General features: G+C 44.5%; 1 protein-coding gene across 8 annotated transcripts in view; it reads left to right on the forward strand.

Annotated features, from left to right (window-relative positions):
- The window catches only part of RPGRIP1 (RPGR interacting protein 1), a 638645-nt gene that overhangs the window by 325017 nt on the left and 293262 nt on the right, over window positions 1-20366 (forward strand). The gene's annotated exons all lie outside the window — the stretch shown is intronic.

Genomic DNA, 20366 nt, shown 5'->3' on the forward strand with positions numbered 1-20366 from the left:
TCTGTGGAGGAACTCAATCGACTACGCTCTTCATATGGTACCACCTTGCGAATGTGCGCAGTGTGGAATGAAGTGAGGTGTCGCTTCATGGTTGTCGTACCAAAGCTGTACGCACCAAGTCTCCCGCAACTCAGCACCACCTTGCACTGGTTACACTTCACCAGGTTCGCACGTGCTTTTGGTACATTCCCATAAACGGAAAACAACCGCCACACCCACGACTCCCGGCGAGTGCTCCTAGTGCGGAGTTCCTCCACTTCATTCTCTTCCTCCTCTTCTTCCTCGCTCTCTACATCCTCACCCGTATATCTCTCTGCAGGCCCTTGGGGAGGTGGTGGTGGTGGCGGGTTTGGGGGTGGTGCAGAGGCTAATGACCCAACAGCAGCCATGGAAGCCATACCGATTAGTTTCCTTTTGGTCACTACAGCAGTAAAGGCAGTACACCTCAATCTGCTATAGCTAGAAGGACAATGAAGATGCGCTTGGGGTTGTGGCCATCTGTAGGGGTGAAGGGGTGTGCCTCGTGACCATCTTCTTTCCTGCAAAGCGGTACAAATATTTTACACACCAAGTCCTCAGGTCAGCTATTGTGTGGGATATGTGAAATTAAGTTTTTACACTCTACAACACTTTGTCTTGTGTCTACATGTTCTTTTGTATGCTGCGGAAGCACACAAACTGCGCAAATTAGTCCACACGCTCAGCGTGGGTGTGGTCACATGATGACATTGTCAACACATCCGCGCCAGAAATGGGACTCCGCTGAACAGCAAATGCAGATTACCCAACGTGCGCATGCGCGCAAGTGTCCTACGGACAGTGTTCGGGTTCTCCAACTAATTCAAAGTGCGACACACGTGAGACGGACAGTTAGGGACAGGCGCGATGTTCGCTATACTTACGGTTGTACTGCGCATGTGCACACATGATATGTTCACTGTACGGACAGTTCCAGTGTCCTTAGGACAACTCCATTTTGTTTGCCTACGAACTTGCCAGCCACCGCCCCTGGTATACTGTCCTTCACACACTCCCATTTTGCTCATTTACACCCATTGCGGACATCTGGTGTGTTCTACGAACATGTTTCATCTCGTTTGCAAGCGGTACGGCGAGGTATAATGTCCTTAGGACGCCCCTTTCTGTTTATGTATGCACACCTTCTACAGATGCTGCAGTCAACCATCAAATCCATCTTCCTTGACATTAGTAAGGATAGGTGTACTGCCTTCATAGCACCCACATTCCATTCCTTGCGGATAGGTTGAACAGGCGCACTGTTCGCAAACATTTTACGTCTTTTTAAAAAAAACATTTTTACTCAAACTCTTTCACTACAACTACTGTACAAAAACATTCCAAAAACACACACACACCTTAGTCCAAAGAAATAGCAGGAGAAGTGGACACTGACACAAATATAGGGGAATTAGGATTCAACATGGGCTGGTTATGAGGAGAAGATTTGTGAGGGGAAGATGTCCTCAATGATATTTGTGATGTCATCTTTGATGTCCTGGGTGTTAGTCTTATCAATGGACGTAGATGGTGTAAGTTATGGTTCCTTAGCTTACCATAATGGGGGAATGTGCAGTGGCGTTTGATTTCACTGTGAAGTATAACATTCCTTTAACAATGTTTTTTCACTGAATGTACATGTATATATATGGCAGGGAAAGAAAACAAAGGGGCTAAACATGTGATATCGTCAGTGATGTCATCAGTGACATTTGAGATGACAACTTTCAAGGTCTGGATGTTAGTGTTAGCAGTGCACAGGGGTGGTGGCAGGTTTGGGGGCTTAGTTTACCATAACTGTCGAATTTCAGGGGGTTTTCTGTTGTAAGTTGAAGCATAAAGGGGAGGGTGAAATTATTTTTTTAGTGAAGTGTAGAGGTTTTTGGTAGGGCAACTTAACCATAACGTCCCCTCAACAAAGTTTGTTTGTAGTGATATATATATATATATATATCACTACAAAATATATATATATATATATATATATATATCTTACATGGACGCGCTAGCGTCCATGTAGTTATGGTTAAGTTGGTGTTTCCATAGGAAGAGCATTTTTTGGGTGGCTTATAACTTCACTGCCTCTGGACGAATCCTCACCAAATTTTGCAAAAAAAAGTATATGGCCCACTCTGATTTTTTTTGCAAAGTTTGGAGCGGTTTGGTCCAGTGGGGGCAAAGTTATAGGGGGTCCCAAAACTTTTGTTTTTTTCCCATAGACATAATGGGAAAAAACTTTGCACACGCCTACAGCCCAAACCGCTGGACGGATTTACACCAAATTTGCGGCAGGAGTGGGGGCTTGGTCCCGAAAGCATGCTTTTGCAAATTTGGTGTAAATCCGTCCAGTAGTTTTTTAAAAAATGACCCAAATGTAAGGCAAAAAAATTAGTGATATCTCTGTTCGCTCCGCGACGGACTTCCCGGTTCGCTCCGCGGACAGTGCCCTGATTGGCCGAGCGGCTTGCGTGATGTCCGCGGACATGCGACGTGTTCGCTGATTGGACGGCGTGGTGTGTGAAGCGCGTCAGATTTTCTGTGGCGCCCGCCATCTTGCATTCGCCGACGACTGCGGACAGCGCGGTGAAACTTGGATTAAAAATTGTATTTAGTGGAGTGTGTTGGTGTGTAAGAGTGTTTGGGGAGGGTGGGGGAGTATGAGATAGGTTCAATGTTCTGTTTTCTTTATGTGCCAGACACTTTTGTTGTGTTCGATTTGTCTGCGGACAACACGGCTGTTCTGAAATTTTCTATATAAACTAAATGGTGGGGTGTTCTGAGGACGGAGTATGTGTCTGTTTTGTTCACAAGCAAGCTAAAATTGAGCTAAGAACACTCGCTGTGTCCTTAAATGTTCGTACATAAACAAAATGGGGGTGTCCTGAGGACGCTGTCCGTATTGTACTCTGGCAAGTTGAATGTGTTCTATGAACACTCGCGGTGTCCTGAAATGCTCTGATTACTTACCGGTAATCTTCATTACTCCTAGTCCTACTCTTCCTCGTCACAGTACTGACGACCCTTCTCACCCTCCCTGCGGGGAAGGTCCCATGCTCCGGCTTGGTAATATGAAAATGAGTGATGTGGATGTGGGGGAGGAGTTATAGGAGTTTAAAGAAATAGAAGAAGGTCCTGTGTCGGAGGCAGGGGCCTCATGAAGTAAGTACTGGGACGAGGAAGAGTGGACGTGGAGGTAATGTTTGCAATTAAACAAAATGGGGGTGTTCTGAGAACCCTGTTCGTATTGTTCGTTGTCAGGTTGAAAGTGTTCTAAGAACCCTCATGTCCGTTGACATTACAATTTCCTATGGGCCTTACCCGACTTTTTGTCCACTAAACAAACGATAAATCAGGCTGCTGTGCGCCAACATTATGTGATAATCCTATCACTTGCCCCATCGACCTGGCTGACCTGCTTTTGCGACACTATATCATATCTCCCGCCCCTAAGCCTGACATTATCAAAGCATTCATATTCCCCGTCTCTCTCCGTGACGTTACAGGGTGCGTAGCCAAACGTGCCCAGTCATCTCCAGTCCTACGCGACTTTACACAGAACCCGGAAAACAACACAGATCATCTCACAACACAGCGCGCCACAATTCGGAATATGAAACTGTGATTTAAAAGCAAATAGCAAGATTGTACATTTTGTAAAGTACTTTTATTTGACATCAAATGTTTAGAGAATATTCAGCGATTTGCATTTGTCTTTGCTGTCGATCCGCAAAAGTTAATCTTGAGTCACGCGTTGTTCCTTTGCGGTACACTGGGTGTTGGTTTATGATAAAAGAAGCACTATGGTCGCACTGATAATCGGAAGGCTGTTCCAACAACGAGGCATTAGACCACCATAATGGTTGGTTTGTTGCTTCTAGCCGCTAGTACCGCGTAAGGCCCAGTCGTCTCCAGTCCTACGCGACTTTACACAGAACCCGGAAAACAACACAGATCATCTCACAACACAGCGCGCCACAATTCGGAATATGAAACTGTGATTCAAAAGCAAACAGCAAGATTGTACATTTTTTAAAGTACTTTTATTTGACATCAAATGTTTAGAGAATATTCAGCGATTTGCATTTGTCTTTGCTGTCGATCCGCAAAAGTTAATCTTGAGTCACGCGCTGTTCCTTTGCGGTACACAGGGTGTTGGTTTATGATAAAAGAAGCACTATGGTCGCACTGATAATTGGAAGGCTGTTCCAAAAACGAGGCATTGGACCACCATAATGGTTGGTATGTTACTTCTAGCCGCTAGTACCGCGTAAGGGCATATTGGTCCTTGGCGATTGTCCCATAAAATGGTGAGGGTCATGAAGTTCTTTAGAAGTAACTGCACCTGGCAGTTAAAAAATCCGTCGGCCGGGGTCTGAAAATCGTGGCATTGACAGTAGGGAAGGATGTACCTGTTTTAAAAACATAAATTAGTCTCACGTGCCGATCTTCATTAAAAATATTCATTTTATTTATTAGGGCGTGAAACTATTTGCTAGCGAGGATAGTGCAACTGAGTATGTTAACTTATTCCCACTAACCCACCCTCTCTCCTCTGCCTTTTTCAGAGCCGTCTGAGCGCCAGGGGACCACTTCGGCGGTGATAGTGCGTGGTACAAAACAATATGCCACATTGAACGAACAAGTACAACTTAACCGGGCTTTAACGCCATGCTATTGTTATTATATTCCGGTATAAAATAATCTAAAGGGTTACTTACATTATATTGGCATTTTCCATTGTCTACGCGTAATGCAGTCCCTAAATACGACTCCGTCTGTGCCAACGATCTTTCTCATAGTGATATAATATATAAAAGCAGTTTAGTTTCAGAAATTTCATCCTTATTGTCTCTTACGTTTTTGCCCCCCTCCTTCAAAAGAAGTCTTTTGGCATGATCCCTGTATGTCTTGGTCAAAAAACAGTAGAACCTTATAGTGCGAGTCGTGGGCCACTCCGGCCCGCGAGCAAAAATGGAAGCAGCTGACCTTCACTGTGAACGAGCATAAATTCTTACTTTGCAACATTCTGTGTAAAGCCATCCCTGAGAAATTGCTTTTTACACTCCATCTTTGTATATTGTCTGCGTGCTAATGAAAAAAGTTTGTTAAAGGGAGTTTATGGTTAACTTGCGCTACTAAAAACCTATGAAATTCAGTAAAAAAACTTTTTTAACGGGACGTTATGGTTAAGTTGCGCAACTAAAAACCTATGAAATTCAGAGAAAAAACTTTGTTAAAGGGACGTTATGGTTCCAAGTAAAACCGAAAAACCCTTGAAATTCCCCAGTTATGGTAAGCTAAGCAACCATAACTTGCGCCACCACCGTGCACTGCTAAGCCTAACACCCAGGACATCAAAGATGACATCACAAATGTCATTGATGACATCACTGATGACATCACATGTGCATTTACCTTTCATGAAAAGTCTGTACAAGGGATTCTTAGTGTAATGTTAATAAAAAAAGTGTCAAAGATTATTGGAATAAATATCAAGTGCTAATCAATGCATTAAGCTATGCATTGATATAAATAGCATTGTATTATTAACTTCAATCCAGTATACTAAGGTACTCATGTAGAAACATAGGCATTGTGTGCAGCATACATGATGGAGGTGCAATATTCATAAGCTTGCCATGTTGAATAGTGAAATGATAACTGTTTTCATATTAGAGTTTTGCGTACAGTGAAACTTGTGATAAGTAGGTAATAAAACCCACTTACTACATAATTGCATTATTATAGACAAATCACAAAGAGACAACACCAGATACAAATATGAATATGTACAAGGGAATTGACGTAAGAAAAAGAAACAGCAATAGTAGCAGAAAGTGTTCATAACCTAACTGATTACCTTTATGCAGAGAAATGATGGGTCTGTTTCAAAGCTGTTACTTACCCTATCTATATATATCACATGATGTGGCTGGACCCTAAGGAACATAGTGTGAGTACAACATATAAAAATATGAGCATATACAGGGAAAGTACAATAATAAAAAAACATCAAAACTATCAGAAAGTGCTGATAAGTCTACTGATAATTTTAATGCACAAAAAGGATTGCTGTCTTTCAAGGTTGTGTCTTCCCCTATGTATATGTTTCATATGATATGACTGGACCATAAGGGAATTATTCTAAGAACATACTTGAAGGATAAGTCTACAAATATAGTAATTTACAATTTTTAGTTCCTGACTGTTACTGAAGAAAATCATGTGGCCTAGATATGTCGGGAAAGGAAAAAAGGGGGAGTCAGACATGTGACGTCATCAATGACATTTGTGATGTCATCTTTGATGTCCTGGGTGTTAGGCTTAGCAGTGCACAGTGGTGGCGCGAGTTATGGTTGCTTAGCTTACCATAACTGGCGAATTTCAGGGGGTTTTCGGTTTTACTTGGAACCATAACGTCCCTTTAACAAAGTTTTTTTACTGAATATATATATATATATATATATATATATATATATATATATATATATATATATATATATATATATATATATATATATATATATATATAAAGCAGTGTTCTGCCTGTGAAAGCTGCATAGGGTCTACTAGCAACTCCCACAGCAAAACTATACATAACAGAGCACTCGATCGACTCAATCGTGCAAAAAAACGTTATACACGTTAAAAACAGTTCATAGCAAACATATAAGACAGCATGGCCTTACAGAATGCTTGCAAGGTCAAACAGCACTCATCTTTACACCACACGTTCCACCCCTGGCTGTGGAGGGTCTTCCTCAGGCGAAGTGATACAGTGGGAGTTGCTACCACACCCTATGCAGCTTTCCCAGGCAGAACACTGGTTGGTAATTTTGAAGGTTTGTCCATAACCTCAACAGAGCACCTGCTGTGAGTAGGCATGGTGCACCACGTGAAGGGCATCAAAGGTATTACATGGACGCGGTAGCGTCCATGTAGTTATGGTTAAGTTGGTGTTTCCATAGGAAGAACATTTTTTGGGCGGCTTATAACTTCGCTCCCTCTGGACGAATCCTCACCAAACTTTGCAAAAAAAGTATATGGCCCACCCTGAATTTTTTTGCAAAGTTTGGAGAGGTTTGGTCTAGGGGGGGCAAAGTTATAAGGGGGGTCCCAAAACTTTTGTTTTTTCCTATAGACATATAGACATAATGTGAAAAAACTTTGCGCACAGCCACAGGCCAAACCGCTGGACGGATTTACACCAAATTTGCGGCAGGAGCGGGGGCTTGGTCCCGAAAGCGTGCTTTTGCAAATTTGGTGTAAATCCGTCCAGTAGTTTTTTATAAAATGACCAAAAAGTAAGGCAAAAAAATGAGTGATATCTGTGTTCGCTTCGCAGACGGACTTCCCTGTTCGCTCCGCGGACAGCACCCCGATTGGCCCATGGCCTTGCGTCATGTCCGCGGACATGCAACATGTTCGCTGATTGGACGGCGAGGGGCGTGGAGCGCGTCAGATTTTCTGTGGCGCCCGCCATCTTGTATTCGCCGTCGACCGCGTACAGCGCGGTGAAACGTGGATAAAAAATTGTATTTAGTGCCATGAGTTGGTGTGTAAGAGTGTTTGAGGAGGGTGGGGGAGTATGAGATAGGTTCAATGTTTTTTTTTTATGTGCTAGACGTTTTTGTTGCGTTCGATTTGCCCGCGGAGAACACGGCTGTTCTGACATTTTGTAAATAAACTAAATGGTGGGGTGTTTAGAGGACGGAGTATGCTAGGAAGGTAAAAATGAGCTATGAACAATCGCGGTGTACTTAATTGTTCGTAAATACACAAACTGGGGTGTCCTCAGGACGCTGTCCGTATTGTAATCTGTCTAGTTGAATGTGTTCTAAGAACACTAGCGGTGTCCCGAAATGGTTGCAATTACACAAAATGGGGGTGTTCTCAGAACGTTGTTTGTATTGTTGGTTGTCAGGGTGAAAGTGTTGTAAGACCACTCCTTTTGTCCGCTAATAGTACAATTCCCTATGGGCGTCAACCGACTTTTTGTCCACTAAAGAAACGATAAATCCGCTGGTGTGCGCCGACATTATGTGATAATCCTATGACTGGCGCTATTGACCTGGCTGACTTGCTTTTGCGACACTAAATCATATATCCCGCCCCTAAGCCTGATATTATCAAAGCATTCATATTCCCCGCCTCTCTCCGTGACGTTACAGGGTGCGTCATCAAACGCGCCCAGTTCTCTGCAGTCCTAAGTGACTTTACACAGGACCCAGAAGACAACGCATATTATGTCACAACACAGCGCACCACAATTCGGAATATGAAACAGTGATTTAAAAGCAAACAGCAAGATTGTAAATTTTGTAAAGTACATGTATTTGACATCAAATGTTTAGAGAATATTCAGCAATTTGCATTTGTCTTTGTTGTCGATCCGCAAACGTTCATGTTGAGGCACGCGATGTTCCTTTGCGGTACAGAGGGTGTTAGATCAGCTTACAACTCAGTGCGCCACAATTCAGAATATGAAACTGTGGTTTAAAAGTAAACAGCTGGATTGTACATTTGGTAAAGTGCATTTATTTCACATGAAATGTTTAGTGAATATTCAGTGATTTGCTATTGTCTCTGCTGTCGATCAGCAAAGTTTATTTTGAGCCACGCGTTGTTCCTTTGCGGTAGATAGGCTGTTGGTTTAAGATAAAAGCAGTAAATGGTCGCTCTGATAATCGGAAGGTTGCTCCAACAATGAGCCATTAGACCACCCTATTGATTGGTATGTTGTTTGTTGCCGCTAGTACTGCGTAAGGGCATATTGGTCCTTGGCGATTGTCCCATAAAATGGTGTGGGTCATGAAGTTGCATGTTTGGACCTGCACCTGGCAGTTGAAGACCCCATCCGCTGGAGTCTGTAAATCGTGACATAGGCAAAATGGTGCCACATACCTGTTTTAAAAAACATAAATTAGTCTCACCAGCCGATCTTCATTAAAAATCTTGATTTTATTTATTAGGGCGTGAAACTATTTGCTATCAAAGATAGTGCAATGGAGTATGTTAATAATAAAATAATAATATTTTCCCATTCATATAGCGCTAAGAACCATGAGGTATCTAAGCGGTGCTTATTATTAACCACGGTGTGTGGTGCTCATTTATCGACCACGGAAGGATGAAAGGCTGAGTTTGGCCTTGCCGGGATTTGAACTTGCGTTAGCAAGCTGTGCACGGATGTCAAAGCGAGCGTTGTACTCGCTGTGCCACTTGACAGGCTACAGTGAAGTGGCACAGCGAGTAGAGCGCTTGCCCGCCTATAGACCGGTTAAATTATTTCTATTAACCCACCCTGTGTCGTCTGCCTTTTTCAGAGCCCTCTAAACGACAGGGGATCAATTCGGCGGTGATAGTGCGCGGTAGAAAACATTTTGCCACTTTCAACGAACAAGTTCAACTTGAGCGGTCTTTAATGCTACGCTATTGTAATTATATTTGGTATAAAATAATCTAAAGGGTTACTTACAGTACAATTGCAATTTCCATTGTCTACGAGTAGTGCAGTCCCAAAATACGACTCCGCGTGTGCGAACGATCTTTCGCATAGTTATATAATATATAAAAGTGGTTTCGTTTCAGAAATTTCATCCTTATCTTCTCTTACGTTTTAGCAACACTCCTTCAAGAGAAGTCTTTCATCACAATCTCTGTCTGTCAAGGTCAAAACACAATACAACCTTATAGTCCGCTTCGTGAGCCTCTCCGGGGCCCGAGAAAAAAATGGAAGCAGCTGACCTTCACTGTGAACGAGCATAAATTCTTAGTTTGCAACATTCTGTGTAAAGCCATCTGTGAGAAGTTGGTTTTTGCACGCCATGTTTGTATATTGTTTGCGTGATATTAAAAAAAGTTTGTTTAAGGGACGTTATGGTTCTAAGTACAGCCGAAAGACCCCTGAAAATCGCAAGTTATGGTAAGCTATGAAAAATATCTCGCGCCACCACCGTGCACTGCTAAGACTAAGACCCAGGACAATGGGGCACACTATTTAAATTTACATTCACCACGCTCAGATTTTCGATATGTCTGCGGACATGGCGGTAGTCCGCGGACATGAAAATCACTACGAGGGGGTTAGTATGTTCTATGTTACATGTATATGAAGTCAGGGATATTATGGTTAAGTTGTGCTACTAAAAACCTATGAAATTCAGTGAAAAAACATTGTTAAACGGACGTTATGGTTAAGTTGCGCTACTAAAAACCTATGAAATTCAGTAAAAAACTTTGTTAAAGGGACGTTATGGTTATGTTGCGCTACTAAAAACCTATGAAATTCAGTGAAAAAACTTTGTTAAAGGGACGTCATGGTTCAAAGTAAAACCGAAAAACCCCTGAAATTCGGCAGTTATGGTAACATAAGCAACCATAACTCGCGCCACCGTGCACTGCTAACACTAACACCCAGGACATCAAAGATGACATCACAAATGCCATTGATGACATCACTGATGACATCACATGGCTGGATCTCCCTTTTTATCCTTTACTGACATATCGAAGCCACATAGTTTTCTTCAGTAACAGTCAGGAAGTAAAAATTGAAAAGGTACTATATTTGTAGACTTAGGGTCAAGTCACATCATATGAAACATATACATAGCGTATACATAGCGTACACATAGCGGAAGACACAGGCATGAAAGAGAGCAATCCTTTCTGTGCATGAAGATAATCTCATAGTTTTATTTTTATTACTCTACCTTCCCTGTATATGCTCATATTTGTATACATTATACTCACTCTCCTTTCCTTTGGGTGCAGTCACATCATGTGATACACATACATATGGTAAGTAGCAGCTTTGAAACAGAGCAATAGTTTCTCTGCATAAAGACAATCAGTTAGGTTATGAACTCTTTCTGCTACTACTTCTGCTTTTTTGTTTACTTCACTGTCCCTGTATATACTCATATTTGTATGTGTTGTTGTCTCTTTGTGTTTTGTCTGTAATAATTATGTATTAAGTGGGTTTTATTATCTACTTATTACATGTTTCACAGTACGCAAAACTCTAATAAAAAAGCAGTTATCATTTCAGTATTCAACATGGCAAGATTATGAATATGGCACCTTCATCATGTATGCTGCACACACTGCCTATGTTTCTGCATGAGTAGCTTAGTATACTGGATAGAACTTCATAATAGAATGCTATTTATATCAATGCATTGCTTAATGCACTAATTAGCTCATGATATTTATCCCAATGATCCTTGACAGTTTTTGGTCCGCATTATAAGAATCCCTTGTACAGAGTTTTTATGAAAAGTAAATGCACATGTGATGTCATAAGTGATGTCATCAATGACATTTGTGATGTCATCTTTGATGTCCTGGGTGTTAGTGTTAGCAGTGCACGGTGGCGCGAGTTATGGTTGCTTATGTTACCATAACTGCCAAATTTCAGGGGGTTTTTCGGTTTTACTTTGAACCATAACGTCTCTTTAACAACGTTTTTTCACCGAATTTCATAGGTTTTTAGTAGCGCAACTTAACCATAACGTCCCTTTAACAAAGTTTTTTTACTGAATATATATATATATATATACATATACATATATATATATATATATATGTATATATATATATATATATAAAGAAAATATTGAAGTACCATTTGTTAACCTTGTTACCGTGAAATGAAAAATGGCACATAATATGCATGTAACAGTAGATAGACTGAAATGTTAAAAATACAAATATTTATAGCCACAAACAGAACCAAAGCAGCATTTTTAGTCTAAACATAATCATAATCATAATATAGTAATAATATGTTGTGAAATGGTGTACAATGATGCATCTTACGTCTTTATTTATGATCGCTACATGACACGTCATTACGCCATGATGTCATCACGTGTTGATGACATCACACGCATGCGGTTCGCCCGCACATTTTGATCTGTACATGTAACATTAGCATTCGGACGCTCAGGCACTCCTAGATAGGAAGGCTCTGGCGATTACACGGGTGAGTCACATAAGCACTACTACAGCATTTACAGTGAATGTGCCAGTCTCTAGGCAGAGTCGGGCGTGAGCTTCTTTTCTGATTCGCTGAATTACATTTTTGAAATATCTTTTCAAGCTTTCCTTATGTTGAGCCTTTGTTGGAAAGACAACTGCTTTACAGGAGACAAGGTAGAGGAAACGCATTGTGTCTGTATTTTCACCTCACTTTTGAATTAGATATGTAGAAGCCCTGGTAATATTGGGCTTATGATTTGTTCGCTTTGTGTCATTTTTGTTTTGAAAACATGAGCGTAGAATCATTGCTTCATGTTATCTTTTGGGACATGCTTAATTGGCAAAGTATCATAGCTTCACTTGTAGGCAGGTATGCTTCCTTTAAAAGTTATTGTTTGTAAATGTGTTTTTTTTATTTTTCCTTGAGCATATATTGATGATCAACTTTGTATTATTTGTAAAGATTTTTCCTGATGATGGACATTTTGTCCAACAAGGATTGGCCATTCCTTCTGCCACTCGAGCAACAGCAATTAATCAGTGTGAATAAAAAAAAGAATGCTGATTGACCAAATACATTCTGTGATATTCTTGATAACCGTAAGAATGTCCTGTAGTAATTACAACTCGGGGGGAGGCACATACTGGAGGGCATCCCCCCGATTTATGTTTGCATAATTTACTCCCTGACATTCGTCCAATATTTTGTGTCTGTGTCTTTTAAAATCTCCATCAGCGTCTACCCAAACACTGATACCTCTTCCCAGAAAGCCGGGCGTGCAGCTTTGGTAGACGCAAACACAAGTGCTGCTGCTGTGGACTTGGGCTGTGGATACGTCTGCTAATCAGATGTAGATCAACTCATCTGATTTGCGACATGTTATGGTCACCCTCTGTGCACACAATTGCAACATAAAATAATGTAAACTATGTTTGAAACTACCACATCTGCTCGCAGAAAACATCTAGGAATCGCTGTTTCGTCTTGTCCATTGACCTTATTCTGGTTTTCTGTTAACACAGGCAAACTCTCCTCCTAGCCTCAAATGCTTGGATTCCTCTTTCTCCTGAAGGGATCCTTCTAGTGTCTCCTCCCCTCAACTCTTTGCCTGTAGTTGATAACACTTCCCTTTAATGCTTACTTATCCTTCAATACTATCCTTCAATACTAGATTAATCTCTTCCACTGCCTTTTCAGTATTCTCTTCCGGCTGTAGTTTCGGCTTCTCTGACATACAGGGCCTTATTACGAGCTTGGCGGTCTGGATAAAACGGTACCTGTAAGCTTGCCCGTACCGTTGAATCCGGACCGGCAAACTCCGAGTTGTGCTCGCGGGTGCCTTTTCTTTCCGCTAGGTCTAACCTGGCGGAATGAAAGGCACCCGTGAGCACAGCATGCCTGTAGCACACGCACCGTTATGAGCAGTGCCGGTGCTACAGGCATTCCCATTGAGCCCTATAGGGCTCAAATGGCAATGGGGATCACCCGATTCCGGCACCAGCGAAAGAGCAATTACTGGGTCCGGCGAGGCCGGAATACCCCGGTAATTGCCCATTCCTGGGAGCCGGACTTTGTTCCAAGTTTAGTGGTCGCCTTGCCAGTTTTACCGGCAAGGCTACCTCCAACCTTGTAATGAGGCCTATGCTCTCAGCGGTACCCCTCTATTATTTCTCGAAGGTGGTGCCCCTCTCCCTTTGTGCTACTACAATCTCCATCTGGCTCTCTAAATCCTTGTTCTTTATTTTATCAGTACTCTCTTGGTATAGAGGACACCTACTCTCGCTAAACGTCTCCTCTGTGATCTCTCTCCCCGAACGCCTCCTTCAACTTTAGACTTTCCCCTTTTCTCACTGTTCCAATACTATTTTTATCTAGCATAATCTCACTATCCGGTCCGCTTTTGATTTCTTTGACTTCCCCAACGGTAGCCCTCACGTGACACTTCTTGCTCTCTTCCCAAACCAACTCTTCCCCTCTCTCAAGACACCCCAAAGCTCTCCCCTTATTAATACAATCCCTTACATGCCAATTGTTACACTTTGTTTCCTTCCATAAGGTAATTCCCTTCTCTCTTTCACAAATACTCTGCTCCACTCTCTGTAGACAACACATCTTTAGTCTTTCACTTTTGTTTCCCTTATAGTACCTTTTGCCCCTCACTCCAAGCAGGTACCCATTTCCCTCTTTTCAAAAGAAATCTATTTTACCTTTCTGTAGTCTTCAAACCTTCCTTCTGTTCCACTTTCCCCCTTTGCCAGGAGAAATGAAACGTGTGCGTGAAGTTAAAATGTATCCAACATTGTGTGTGCAAAAGGTTTAGGAGCGTGATTAGGAGAGGATTAGGAGATTACGTTTAGGCAGTGAATGTGAAGAGCGTGTGTGTGGGAAAGAAGGGTGACTGAGTACGGGGTGGGGTGGAGTTGTTGCAGTAGTGTGGCAGAGGGAGACGTAGTGATGAGGAGGAGTAGTAGTGTGGAAGAGGGAGTAGTAGCATCAAAGGATCGAGGTAAGCCTTGGAAGGAGTGAGAGACATCAGAGGAACAGAGAATGAAGGTGGTAGGTAGCAGAAGGAATAGAGGTGGGTGGAGGTGGAAGGAGGAGAGTTTTAAGAGGGACCGATCGGAGAGGAGTACTTGTGCATGATAGGAAGAACACTGAATCAGGTAAAGTGGCTGAAAGGCACATCACATTATCTCTGGGCTAGAGAGGATTGGTGCTATCGGTTTTGTACGATCGGACTGAAAAAAAAGGTCCGACTGCACAAAACGACCGAAAAATGCTACCACCAAAGGTTTGAACACCAAAAGTTCGAAGCTTTGGTGGTGGTAGCATTGCAGGCAAGTAAAAAAGAAAAGACCCCGCTCACTATACTGTGTGGCATAGTGAGCGGGGTGTTGCGAGGGACACCCCCGCAGCTCACCCTAAAATAAAAATAAAAAATTGGAAAAAAAAACGGGGGATGCAGGGGTACCCAGCAACACCCTGCTCACTAGTGAGCAGGGGGTTGCGGGAGAAACCCCTGCAGCCGTCGTAGTATGCAAGTGTGTTTGCATGAAAAAGGTGCAAACTTTTGGTAGTTCGCACCTTTCTCACGCGAACATTCCGGCCGCGGCAAAATCAGCCGCGGTCGGATCACTTAGAATCGTGCTATCTACATGGAAGAGAGAGGGACGGTCCTAGGCCCCTGTGAAATCAATTGATAAAAACGTTTGCACCTCTTTGAGACTTGGAGTATTTCTTGAGCCATATTTGACAGCTGATGTTGGCCCTTTCGAACACCATGCAAAAATAGTAGAGTCTTCTGTGATGCATTCAACTCTTTTGGGGTAAGTGTCTGGCAAGAGTGGGTTTAAGGGTGGGACGGGCAAAACTGGAAGCTCTGCTGATCTCCCTGCACAAGGGCCCAGTAACCTAGACATGCAGAGTAGGTAATGCAGGGTAGGTAAAAGGTTACCTGGAGGGAATATAAATGTGTTGAAAAGTGTTGGCAACATGGTTGACTTTTTTGGTACTTCAAATAGTACATATCTACTCTATTTGGCATGGGCATTTCACTGCCGTCCCGCGTCCCAAGTCCATGATACTTGCCCCCGTAATACAGGTCACTGAAGCAATATACCACACACTTTGCACAGGCATAGTTTTATGACCAATGCTTGAACAAATAGACGAAAACAAACAAAACATCATTATATATCCTAGGGTTAGTATTGGTATGTTGTCAAGGTTTCCAGTGGGTTTTCAGTACGGCAAACTGAAGTGGAAGCCACATGAACCTCAATGGTATTTGTATTTACACTAGAGTAGTGCGTCCAGCATTGATTCAAGCAGCAACATTTTCAGCAGCAAAGATTGAACTACCAAACGTCATTAAATATTGCTGTTACTGTGTTGGTGATGAGAAAGTGACCCTTGTGTGGTGCCTATGCGTCTCTGTGTGCCTTGTACTGATGTTGTGTGGAGTAGAGGATTCTTGCTGACGTCGTTGTGGTGTGACTAGAAAGCAGGCAACAAGTGCTGGCACCTTAGTAGGGTAATTACTGTTGGACGGGTGCAGAAAGAAACTCTTTTGTGACACTAAATGATGGATGGCAGTGGTGCTGAATATCATCACCACCACCGTGCCGACACGTCTCTGCCATGTTATGAAATCTTCAAAGCATTTGGTTGAGGAATACATTATCATATGTAACTTCTGGAACGACATTACCATATTCACCTTAATGCTGAATGCTCGATTACTCACCGCTAATCTTCATTACTCCTAGTCCTACTCGTCCTCGTCTCTGTACTTACGCTAGAAGAGCTGTCCCTTCCCAGCAGCCATCCCAACTACTTAAATGAAGCCACCAATAGGGAGTCTTCTCCTCCTGTAAAGGGTGTGGCTTACCACTCCTCATTCTGGATACCCACAAACACTACAGTGCCCGGCCCCAGAAGAAGAGTAGGACTAGGAGTAATGAAGACTACCAATAAGTAATCCGAGCCATACCTCCATGTCCCTCATCCTTGTCCCATTACTTACTCTTGAAGTATACCAAAGCCACATCCATGAGCCTGAGGTGCTGAATAAACACACACTCCGTCTCATACAAACACACCACGTGATTTTTAATGCCAATCGAGAAATTAACCAGAAACAGCCTGGAGAAATGTGTCATCAAACCCTTGATCTTCTTGTCCCGAGAGTCAAAGCCTTTAGTGTTTCACAAAGGTGAGAAAGATGCCCACTTGGCTGACTTGCAGATATCACATTGGGAGCAGGATTGACATCCGCACAGCGGTGCCCCCACTGGTCAAACTGGTTGCAGTCCTACAGTTCCTGGGGACGGGCACCTTCCAGCACTCTGTGGCCATGATGCATGGCAGGGCCGAGTCAACATTCAGTGCAGTCCTGGGCCAGGTGCTGGATGCCCTGCTGCGCTCTGTCATCCTGCACATGGCACCGTCCACCACCCAGGCCCAGGTGAATGACCCAAAGGCACGCTTCTATGCATTGCACAACTGTCCAACGTCATTCTAGCCATCGACTGCACCCATGTTGCATTGGTTGCGCCCAAGCCCATGAGGCAGTCTTTTGGAACTGCAAGCACTATCACTCATTGAATGTGCCTATGGCCTGTTGGCCTGACCTAATCATCACCCACTGCTGTCCCCGCTGTCCTGGATCCACCCACGACTCCATGGTGCTATGCCGCAGCACACTGCTGGCCTACATGGAGAGGCACAGGGGACAACGGACCTGGATTGTGGTTGAGTACAAACCCTGATATAAATGCATGTTTAAGCACAAGTAAAACAATGGGGGATATAGCCGCAGGAAGCCTTGCGTGGCAATAGGATGCACTGTTAGCACCTCTGCAACACCTGCACCCTTAACGGGGTGCGTTCCAAGAGCGCATGCACACGGCCACCAAACTTGGACCCCCACGTGGTGATGGACAGACATCACGGCAAGCACAACAACACATCAGACCACAATGGCCAGAATGCACTTGTAATGTGCTGCAGTGCAGAGCCAACACCCAACAGCGAGTCCACCCAGGGCCCCAGATAGGAATCCAAATTGAGAGGATACCACTCCCTATTCCCTAAAGTACTGTGTGAAATGAATACCGAGGAGTAAACATGTACATCAACATCAGAAAGAGAGTCTCCCATTCGTGCATTAAAACAATTATCACCTGTTAAAAACGAAATTATCAGTTTAATGAACATTTATCATCATCTAGTGATACAGGCACATCAAAAGACAAATGCCTACTTCCCCTGATCAGGCAGTCATAACAGTAGCCCCATCCTGTGTGACTCCCTGCACCACTGACCCAACTATATCGAAGAAGCAATGCAGGTAGAACCTAGGGCACAAGGCTCCCGGTGTCCCTTGGACAATAATTGAAGGTAATATTCCTACACCCTATTATAAGTCCAAAATGTGAGTACATGCCTATTCATGGTGAGTAAAAGTGGCCCATGCACCCCCTTACCTGTTGTTCTGTGTCCACCTGTACCACAGAAGCCATCCCATGTGCAGTCAACCGTCAGCTGCCACAGGACAGCCACCTCAACAACACAGGGTGCATGTATAGGACAAATAATGCATGGCGTGAAATAGGAAGGACGGACACCCATCACACATACACATTGCTTGGCCCTGTTGCTCACAGGAATGCCTTCGGTGCGTAATGGCTGGATATTCTGAATCTGCAGACTCATGCATGGTACAAATGCCTGATATTGTCATCCCATCCCATGCAGGTGACTCAGGATACCTGCACCTCACCTGGCTGATGACCCCTGTGCATGGCCCCAGAGCACCACATGACCATGCATACAACCATGCATACAAACATGCCCACAGCCGGACACGCATCTACATCAAACGTGCTTTTGGACTTTTGAAGGCACGATTCAGGTGCCTGGATCTCACTGGAGTGGCCCTAATGTATGCCCTGGACAAAGTTGGCAAAATCGTCATGCATGTCCAATGCTGCTCAACATTTGCCTCTGGCGGAATGTGCCCCTACCCCCCGATGCAGACAGGCAACCCCCAGGGGCTGATGATGACGATGACCATGTGGCGGAGCTAGGGCTGATACACACAGGGATCCTGTGAGGGAGGGGAGGCTGGCCCGACAGGCACTGATCGATAATTATTTTATGCACTGTGACCGGACCCAGAACACGACCTGCAGATTTCAAATAAAGAGCACTAGTATACAATCATGATTGTCCTTGCATTTGTTCAGATTTCAACAGGCTTTAATGTATGTGAAACTAACTCCATCACCCCTCATCCCCACCCACAACCAACTTCCCAGCACACAGTTCCCCCTCCCCCCACCCACCACCAACTCCCCAGCACACAGTCACCCCTCCCCCAACCCACCACCAACTCACCAGCACACAGTCCATCCTCCCCCCACCGAACCATGTGTCCATGTGATTGCCTCTCAGGGCGATAGTTCACAGTCCATTAACTAGGTATCTGGCCACTTCCCATATGCACTGGATTCGGGACAGCGCTGTAGCAGACTGTGCCGTGACCTCCGCCATGGGGTACCTTGTTGGGACTCCTCATGGGGGTAGTGGAGGTAGATGGGATGGAGGCAGGCATTTGGATTTGCTGGCGGAGGAAGTTATTTATTTCCCTCATTTGTTCAGCAAATGCAGAAAGTCCCTCGCATAGCTCCCTTACCCTCTGCTCAAACACCGTGAGGGATGCCGTGCATGCCTCCAACACCATCCTTGTGCGGGCATTGTCCCTGGCCATGGTCTTCGTAGCACCCCTGATGGCATGGCTGATGGCCTTCACGTGCCTATTGTGTCCTCTGGCAAGGCCCTCGATTTTCAGCTGACGTGCCTCTATAACACCTAGATGTACCCTCAGAGCAGCCACAGGACCAGTAGGAGGTGTTGCAGTAGGGCTACGATGCCTGGGGGCGCTGGGATGCCTAGATGGGTGTCCTGCCTTGGGGGGCTACCCGATAATGAGGCACATGAGGGTGTGTCCTCGTCAGCCACTGGGGTGTAGGCGCAACGTTGGCGTGCCTGGCACTGTGGCCTTTGGCTGTGCACCTACACACGGTTATGGCTGTCCAGTGGTTTGCTCATTTCCAGCACATACATGTCTTCTTATGTGGGGGCCGCAGCAGCCTGCTGGTGCTCTCTGCTTGCCCCTACCTCCTCGTGGGGGTTGATATTGGGGCCGCTGCAACAGCCTCCTACTGTTTGGCCCTGCAGGGTTGGGCCCTTGGTAGTGGCATGGCCCTGCAGGGTTGGGCCCTTGGTGGTGGCGTGGGCCTGGAAAGTTGGCACCTTGGTGGTGGCGTTGAACTGCTGCAATATGGAGCTTTGGGGTGGATCTCCTGCCTTGGTGTGCCCTGGAGGCCCCTTCGCAGGGTGCTGGTGCTGGTGGAGCCATGGGTGGGTGCTCGATATGAGATGGCCCTGCTACCTCATCCTCCCTGGATGCCTCAGGTGATGCCTGCGTGCCTGTAATGGACATAGGGGATGGCATCAGGTCACATTCGCTCAAGTGTTTTGGCATGCATAGCAGTACTTACGGGGGAGTTTCAGGGGGCGGTTGGACTCATGCACGTGCCTGGCCTGCTTGCATTTTGCAGTGGGTTGGTATATATGGGGCATGGTGCTGAAGGTGGGACCCACTTGGAAATGTGGCTTCCCGATGGTGGCATGGCATGGGTTGATTGTTGGCGTAGACATTTATTCTCTGGAAAGCATCTGGTTTACACAGCCAGCTGGCAATGGTGCACTGCTGTGCCCACGCCATGGCTGTGCGTTACATGGCACTTGGATCTGTCCCTTGGCTGCCCTCCCCACAGCTGAGGCTCACAGGGAT

The sequence above is a fragment of the Ambystoma mexicanum genome, chromosome 13 (assembly GCF_040938575.1).
Source record: "Ambystoma mexicanum isolate Mex_15411 chromosome 13, UKY_AmexF1_1, whole genome shotgun sequence".
Classification (NCBI taxonomy): Eukaryota; Metazoa; Chordata; class Amphibia; order Caudata; family Ambystomatidae; genus Ambystoma; species Ambystoma mexicanum.